The sequence below is a fragment of the Taudactylus pleione genome, unplaced genomic scaffold, assembly GCF_031769625.1.
Source record: "Taudactylus pleione unplaced genomic scaffold, aTauple2 ptg000517l, whole genome shotgun sequence".
Classification (NCBI taxonomy): Eukaryota; Metazoa; Chordata; class Amphibia; order Anura; family Myobatrachidae; genus Taudactylus; species Taudactylus pleione.
Window position 1 is genome coordinate 434,653 of NW_028284919.1, and position 7,817 is coordinate 442,469.

Consider the following 7,817-nt stretch of genomic DNA (forward strand, 5'->3'; position numbering starts at 1 on the left):
GTCATATTGTATGATTTGTTTTTTAGATCCATCTGCTCCATTTTTGTGCATACAATCCAGTTGAAGCTTTCTAGATAACATCCCCTGTTAAAAGTAGGATTGAAGGTAGACTTTGGTCTACAGACATCTTTCTCCTCAGTAAAGTCTTTTTTCTGACTTATGAAATATTTTTTTAGAGAGAGGTTACGTACAAACTTTTGAATATCGATATACGCTTCAAATTTGTTCAATTTGTTTGTAGGAGCAAATTTGAGCCTTCTTCTCCTCCTCAGTCAATTGATATGAACTCAAGTTAAAGCTTTTTGTTGTTTTTTCACTTAAATCATTACTATCTCTTGAACTTTTATTTTCATTTTGTATTCTGAGTTTTTATGTTCCTTTGCTGCTTTTCCTCCTGTGTGTTCTTTTCTTTCCCCGTATCCTTATCGTATTGTGTTCTTTCTCCATTTCCCTTCAAAAAAATGTTTATTTCCCAAAATGTCGTACCTATTTGAAGTTTGGAAGTGACCATTTCTCATGAATCTTCCCCTTTCATCTCTCATGTGTCTGTCTATTTCGTATGGTGTTCCTTTATAAGGAGTCTAATTGTTATTATAATACATTTCTTCTCTACGGGAATTCTTTTCTATTTCATAATAATTTTGTTGGTAATCTCTCCTATAGTTTTTTCTGCATGGATATCTTTTTTTCCCCCTTTCCTTTTCTTTAAAATCTCATTCTTGTCTTTTCTTACATGTGATTCAAACCTCAAGGGGCGGGTTTGTCTCTTTCTAATGGGTGATTTATAACTAATCTTTGGTTTATTCACCAGAAATTGGAGCTGGATAGTGTATAGGGCAAACCATAGGGGATATATTCTCCTTATAACTCCTTTCACTCCAATTTTCTATATCTATCTTGTCCTGTTCAGATAATAATTGCTTTACATCCCTATTGTATTTATTTTGTTTCCTTAAAATTATTTATTTCTCTTTTCTTACTACTTTTGATTCAAATTCTCTCTCTAGCTCTTTATATTCAATAATTTCTCGGAATGGATCTGTCAAAGAAGTTAATTCAGTAATTTCATTTTCTATTTCAGCTAAATCCCCTTTTCTTTCTCTAATGATTAAATTCATGAGGGAATTTGAACCCTCTTTTAGTATGATATCCCATTCTTTTCAGAAATTTTCATTCTTAGGGGCATATGCAATTGGAGGTGAGGTTTAGCGAGGTAAAAAACCTTGTGCCCCTCGCGGCCATTTTTGAAATATCACGGATATGCGCGCTCCCGATACCTGTGATATCCAACTGTAAAAAAGTGGTCACAGGGTTTTCAGCTCTGAAATCCCCGCATCACGTAAAAAAAAAAAAAATTATGCGCTTACCTGCCCGGGAGTCTCCGATGGTCTCTGCGGCTCCCGGTGGCCTCCCATCTACCTTCTCACTGGAGAGTGGGCTGCTGGGAGTCTCGGGGGCTGCTTGGAGGCTCCATGGGCTGGTGGGAGGGGCAAGGGATGCTGGGAGATGTAGTTCTCCCAGCACCCATTCAGGGGGGGCATGCAGACACTGGGGGGCCACATATACCAGGGGTCACACACACACAATACTCATACAAACACACACTTACAAACACTCACACACTTCCGCTGCAGTTTTTAAAGAGTTATGCGTTCCACCTTTTGGGATGAGGATCCCTCGTGGGCCCTTTAAAAGGTTAAATACCGGAAGTAGTGTTGTGCATTCCAAAAGGTGGATGCATAACTCTTTAAACACTGTGGCGGAAGTGACTGGGGGTAAGAGCGGAAGGCCGCATGAGATACACCGCCATCATGGAAGCTGCACCTCCTTATGGAACCGAGATACATGGCCATGACCTAGCCCCACTTCCCGCGGAAAGGCCTTGCGCACCAAAAGAGGGGACACATGGGAATGAAGCACATGGCCGTGATCTACCCTAACTTCTGACGGAAGTGTCATGCGTTCCAAGAGATGGAATGCATGACTGTAAATTAAGCTTATAATTTATAAATAAACTATACTAAGAAGTTTAAGACATTGCCGCTCCACTAAAGGGCCCACGAGGGATCCTCATTGAATTTAACCAAGAGGTAGGAAATAGTCACATAGATCTTTTACTGAACCACACCCGGAAACACAGTGGTGGGTGGGAATAGAAATAAACCCCTATATACAGTATATCCAGGATCAAACAGCATAGACTTACCTTGACAAATGCTGCTTAGCTGAAACACGTTGGTCTGTGGGAGCTTCCACTACCTAGAATCCTAGGAGGGACCTGTACCAGGGAAGATGAACTGCATTTGGGGTAGCTATATCACCCCTAATACCTGTTATTGTGCCTTTCTAAAAAGTTTATTTGTGGTACGCTGCCATTTTGCTTATTCTATGCTTTATACTTGTCTCATGCAAATATCTTAAGTGGAAATAAAGTTGACAATTCTGCACTATGGGAGATCTTATTTTGTGATTTCTTTTAGATGCTGCACGACACTGAAGGAGTATTCACTAGTGTGTTGAAAATTGCCATCCCAGATGTGAGAGGTATCTGCTGAAAATACTCATCATCTAGGAATATTATCAAGAATTCGGGACTTGTTTATGTTGAAATTGACTGAGTTTTGTTATACACCTCAGAAGGAGGAGCGCTCAAGTATTTATTCATTTGTGTATGTATTTTAAGCAATGTGTGTAGGTCACATCTTTAAGTTGCACTCCCACTACATCGGAGCATGGGTGTACTATATTATCTTTCCATGCATCAGGTAAGTACTCTAACCCTCCCCTCTTCCTACACTAACCCTCCCTTAGTGGTGCCTAACTCTAACTTCCCCCCCTAGTGCCTAACCCTAAACTCCCCCCTTTAGTTCCTAAACCTAACCCCCCCCTCTCCGCACCCTAAACCATATTCCTCCCTCCCCGCACCATAAAACCTAACTCTCCCAGGGAGGTGCCTAACCCTAACCCTCCCCTAGTGGTGCCTAACCCAAACCCCCCATTTCCCTACCCTAACCCTAATCCTCCCGGGGTGGTGCCTAACCCTAAGTCCCCCTGGTGGTCCCTAAAGCTAACCCTCCCTTCTGCGGCTACATGCTAAGACACCCGGCTTACCTTCATTCGGTATGCCGGGTGTCGGGATTTAGTAGTGGGGCTAATGACGCCTATCTTTAGTCCCATGTCGGGATGTGGCTGTCGGGGTATCGTCGAGTAAGCATATCCTGGTCTTCCTGTAGGCCAGGGATGGGGAACGTCAGGCCCAGGGGCCATATAAGGCCCTCATAATCATTTGGTCTGGCCCTCAGTTTTTTCTGCTAGCCTCAGCTGACTAGCAGGGTGCCTAGAATGGCATCCTGCAGCCACAATCTAAGCAGCAGTGCCACCTGGAGCGTCCTTCAGACGCTTCAGACGGACAGAAATTCTGACCTTACAGCTCCCCAGAGCATCCTCAGGATGCTCTGGGCATTGCTGTAATCACCGACGATTGTGACCCTGCCCCTGTGTGATGTCACACAGAGGGGGCATGGCTTGCATCGGGCCCGCAAATAATGTTATATACCGTATATCAACATGGCCCTCGGCAGAAAAAAGGTTCCCCACCCCTGCTGGTGGCCTTCCTCATCAGAAAATGCAGCCTGTGTATCCAGAGGGTGATCTTCAGAAGATAGAAGTGGGTGAGTATTGTTTTGTGTATTTTCTTTTAAAAACTACACACTTTGTGAATTCAAAGTTTCATATTTTTATCCTTATGTCGATAATGACACAGAGCACAAACTGCCGGGGACACACGGGACGATGTTCGTTCAGGGAGCATCGTCCCGTGTGTACGCACCTTAAGTCTGGGCCTAACAATGTGTTCCTGCAGTAGCACACATGCTCCACTTATGTTTGCTCAATTCTAATAAAGCGGAATATAATAAAAACTTGTACATTTTGCACAAGAATTGTGGTGTAAGCGTCCCTCCATGTGCTTGTCTAGGTACACCTCCTTGCATGCCTACTCACAGTTTGTGAAGCCTGTCAGAGCACCACTGTGGCAGACCATGCTGACATGTGTTAGGCCCTAGAGTGTGACAATCAGTTTATTAGCCAACCATGGCTTGTATTTAAAACTCAATTTGCTAAATAATGTCACACATCATATGTACTAATTTTTCAATAACACATCTATATACAGTATTGCACCCACAAACTGAAACCAAATAATGGGTAATGGAAAATTTTACATTTAACCAAAAAAGGTCTATGTACTTACACAACAATGGTGCAGATTACACAGGCAAACAAATGGAATAATGTGAAACCTGTTCTGCCAAACCTAGTCACATTACATCAAAGCTACACAAACCACCATTCTAATATTAAAATGAATAGAAAAATATGACCAGATTTAGTCATTTATTAGAGTTATTACCTAAATACAGATTTGCCTACTTTTGAAAAAGCATTTTGAGCGAGATTGTGAAAGCTACATCTATGAGCATGCGGTAAAGAGGACGTGTACTGCTACATCTGAGAGGCGTGTCATGAAATTTATTTACATCCAAATGTAAAGATATCCGAATACTTGAATAAGTTTGAGGAAAGATAAGCACCCTGTTTAGTGATGGAATATTGCTAGTTTTATTAAGGGTTAAGGGAGAGGAGGAAGTGTAGCCAGGATTGTGTCCATCAAAAATAATAGCCTATGGCAGATAGTAAGGGGCAAGGCCCCTACTATTCTTATAAATAGCCTGGAAGAGGAGCCATCTTCCTCTTTAAAGTTTTGGAACACCACCCACCCAACTAAGCTAGTTTGCATGCAATTCTTGTTTATTTTCGTTGGACTGTGCAATTTTCATGTTTTTCCTTCCAACAGGTGGAGGTGCAGCCTAGCTGGAAGCAGTGCTCCTAGGCGGCCTATTACAGCATAAGATTGCCTGGGTAGCATTTTCCTTTAGATAGCGGCAAGTTGGTCATCTACCTTAGGGGGGGACCTGGCCTTCATCTTAGGGAGGGGTAAAGGCTGTGCCAATTAAGGGATAATGGTTCTGCCTCAGGCCAGTTTGCTCCGGGCGAGGATCCGCCACTTCTTAATTAGTCAAATATATTTGTCGGGCTTTGGCCTCGGAGCACTGCTTTTTTACTGCCACCATCTTTCTAACTACAATTTGATCAATAAATTTCAGCTGTGTCCTCTTTTAATTCCACATAAGTGTCCGAGTGGTTATTTCTAGTTAGTAGTTAAGTTAGTTAATTAGCATAATGTAAGATTCAAAAGATTCAAACAATGGGTGACTTATCAAGCCCCAAAGCAGTTGCCTAAACTAAACATTATACAGGAACTAACAAGTGAAAACATAAAGTGCAAGTTTAATTTGGGCTAAAAATAAATGCTTACAAGTCCATCTGCGGCCATTTGTGTCTCGGACGTAACAGCGGCGCACCACTTCTGGATGAATGATGCTCTTGAGCGGCTCCTCATACTCCAGGTAACTGGCTACATATGGTGAACCAGCACCAGTAGCCTCTACTGCCTTCATCTCATCCGCCATTTTCTGTTTGACATGCCTCTTGAGATCTGAGAAACATTTTTAGCAGTTATCCTTGGTCCTCTTGTTAGGGCCCACTGCATTAACTGCATCAACAACACCTGCCCAAATGGCACTTTTGCTCAGAGCAGAGGTTATGGCAGTCTTCCTCCCAAAAAGGTGCTTCATGACCTCTGTCACCAGCACAAGATTCTGGTCGTAAGTAAATTGGACATTACGGCCAGTTTTGTTTTTTCCCCTCTGGGGGGCCTCCACCTCACTCTCCTCATTTGAGGGTACATGGGGCAGATTTACAGCCACGTCCTCTCCCATAATCTGTCCCTGTCTCTATACCCCATATACAGTATCCTCCTCTCCCCACTAATACAAATAACAATAATAAAAAAAGACAAACAAACACAAACCTCCTCTACCACCACCAGCAAGACACATACACACCACAGACACACAATTAAACACTGACGGGACCAAATAAGTTAGACAAGAGACAGAAAAAATCGACACTCACAGTAAACGGAGAAGACTACAAATATGCACAAGCCTCAGGGCCTGATTCAGACCCGGTCGCAAGCACTGGTTGATGGTGGCGCAGAGTGCATGTGCCCGACGGAGCTGGCTCCGTCGTGCGCATGCGCGAGACCCGGATAGCGATGGGCAATCCGTCGCTTCGGGTCTCGCACCAAAGGGGGCTTGCTGTCGGTTGAGTGATGACACCCCCCTTTGGTGGGCGGGCCGGGGCGGTGGCTGCCCAGACGGAGGCGTTCCCATGAGAACGCCTACCATCTGGGGGCGGCCCCACTGACATCACAAGTGATGCCAATCACTGTCAGTGTCAATGGGAGAGCTTTCGGCTCTGTTGGAGCCGAAAGCTCTTTGGTGCTTGCGGCCACGAGACCCTACCACAAGGGTCTCGTCGCAAGCCCAATGGTCGCGATGGTCTTGACCATCAGGACCATCATCCTGGCCGCTCCATAAAAAAAAAAGATGCCCTGATTCAGAGCGAGCGCTCTGTCAGAGCGTCCGGCTCTGAGTCAGGGCCTCAATTCACACACCAAGCAACAATTGCAAATATTCTCTATCCACTACCAACAAACTCCTGACTGACCCTCTCTCTCCAAACTCCTGCCCAAAACCTCGAAGTTCGTCCATATCAGGGCATATTTAAATGGTTTATAAACATTCCAGACACGTCACCTCTTCAGCCAATCAAAACAACCTTAAGGTGTGTGTGCAATGTTACTGTGTTCTCGGGTGAGTAATTATACTTTATCACGCACAGGCGGGAGAAGTCAGACTCCAAACTCACCCGGGTAGTCTGGAATTCGTTTGCCATCGAACAACTCGATTTGGCCAAACTCGACCGTTAGTAAATTTGTGAGTTTAAGATTGCAAATCTCACCCGAGTTCCAGCAATGTCCAGCAAGATTGTTCTACACCAAACTCGAGGACAATCTTGAATCTTAGTAAATTTACCCCTTAGGGATGGAGCAACACTCTGTTTACTTAATATCGGCCAGTTCTCTGTTCCCTTTAAACTGTCTCCAAAAGGTATGCAGAGTGATAGGGGTACCCCCGTCATCAAATATGATAATTGGATTCCCACTGATCAGCTACTCATCATTCCTTCCACAAGGTGGGCTTTGGCTAGAGACTGCCTCCTAATTTTACCACAACCTCTCCCATGGCGATGATGGCACTGATGTCCTTCAGGGACGGGACATGGTCCAGCAGCAGTGCTGACTGAGTTTGGATCTCAGTATCCTTCTTTACTAGGGAGCTGGAGTCAGGACCAGCCAGGGGCAGAATTATGGGAGACAATGGAGGCACCTGCTGCCGGGCTCCAGCTCTGAAGGGCCACCTCCTCCATTGTCCACAACATATTCACCCCACTTAGGCCTGTAATTATGTACCTAGAGTGTACCCTCATGGCCGCCCAATACATGGCACCCCTTCCCAGCACCTGAGAAGCCACCATACACTAGTGGAGAGCTCCATGTCAGACCATCAGCTGCTACCTTCATCTATCTATAGCATGTCTGCATACGAATTGCTACATTACAGTGTCAACCGGCTGTAATGGGGGAGGGGCATCAAATTATAACTTGCCCCCGGGCATCTGGGATGAATTTACGCCACTGGGACCAGCCTCTCATTTTTTAGCTGATAGGCAGTGGCTTGCTCCCCCAGGTGCTGCTCCCTTGGATGGTGGCAGCGGTACTTTCTGGAGTAAGGCAGTGTTCTGAACGTGCGGCCAATGACAGTGGCTTCTAGCCATAGTGGGGGGAGGGC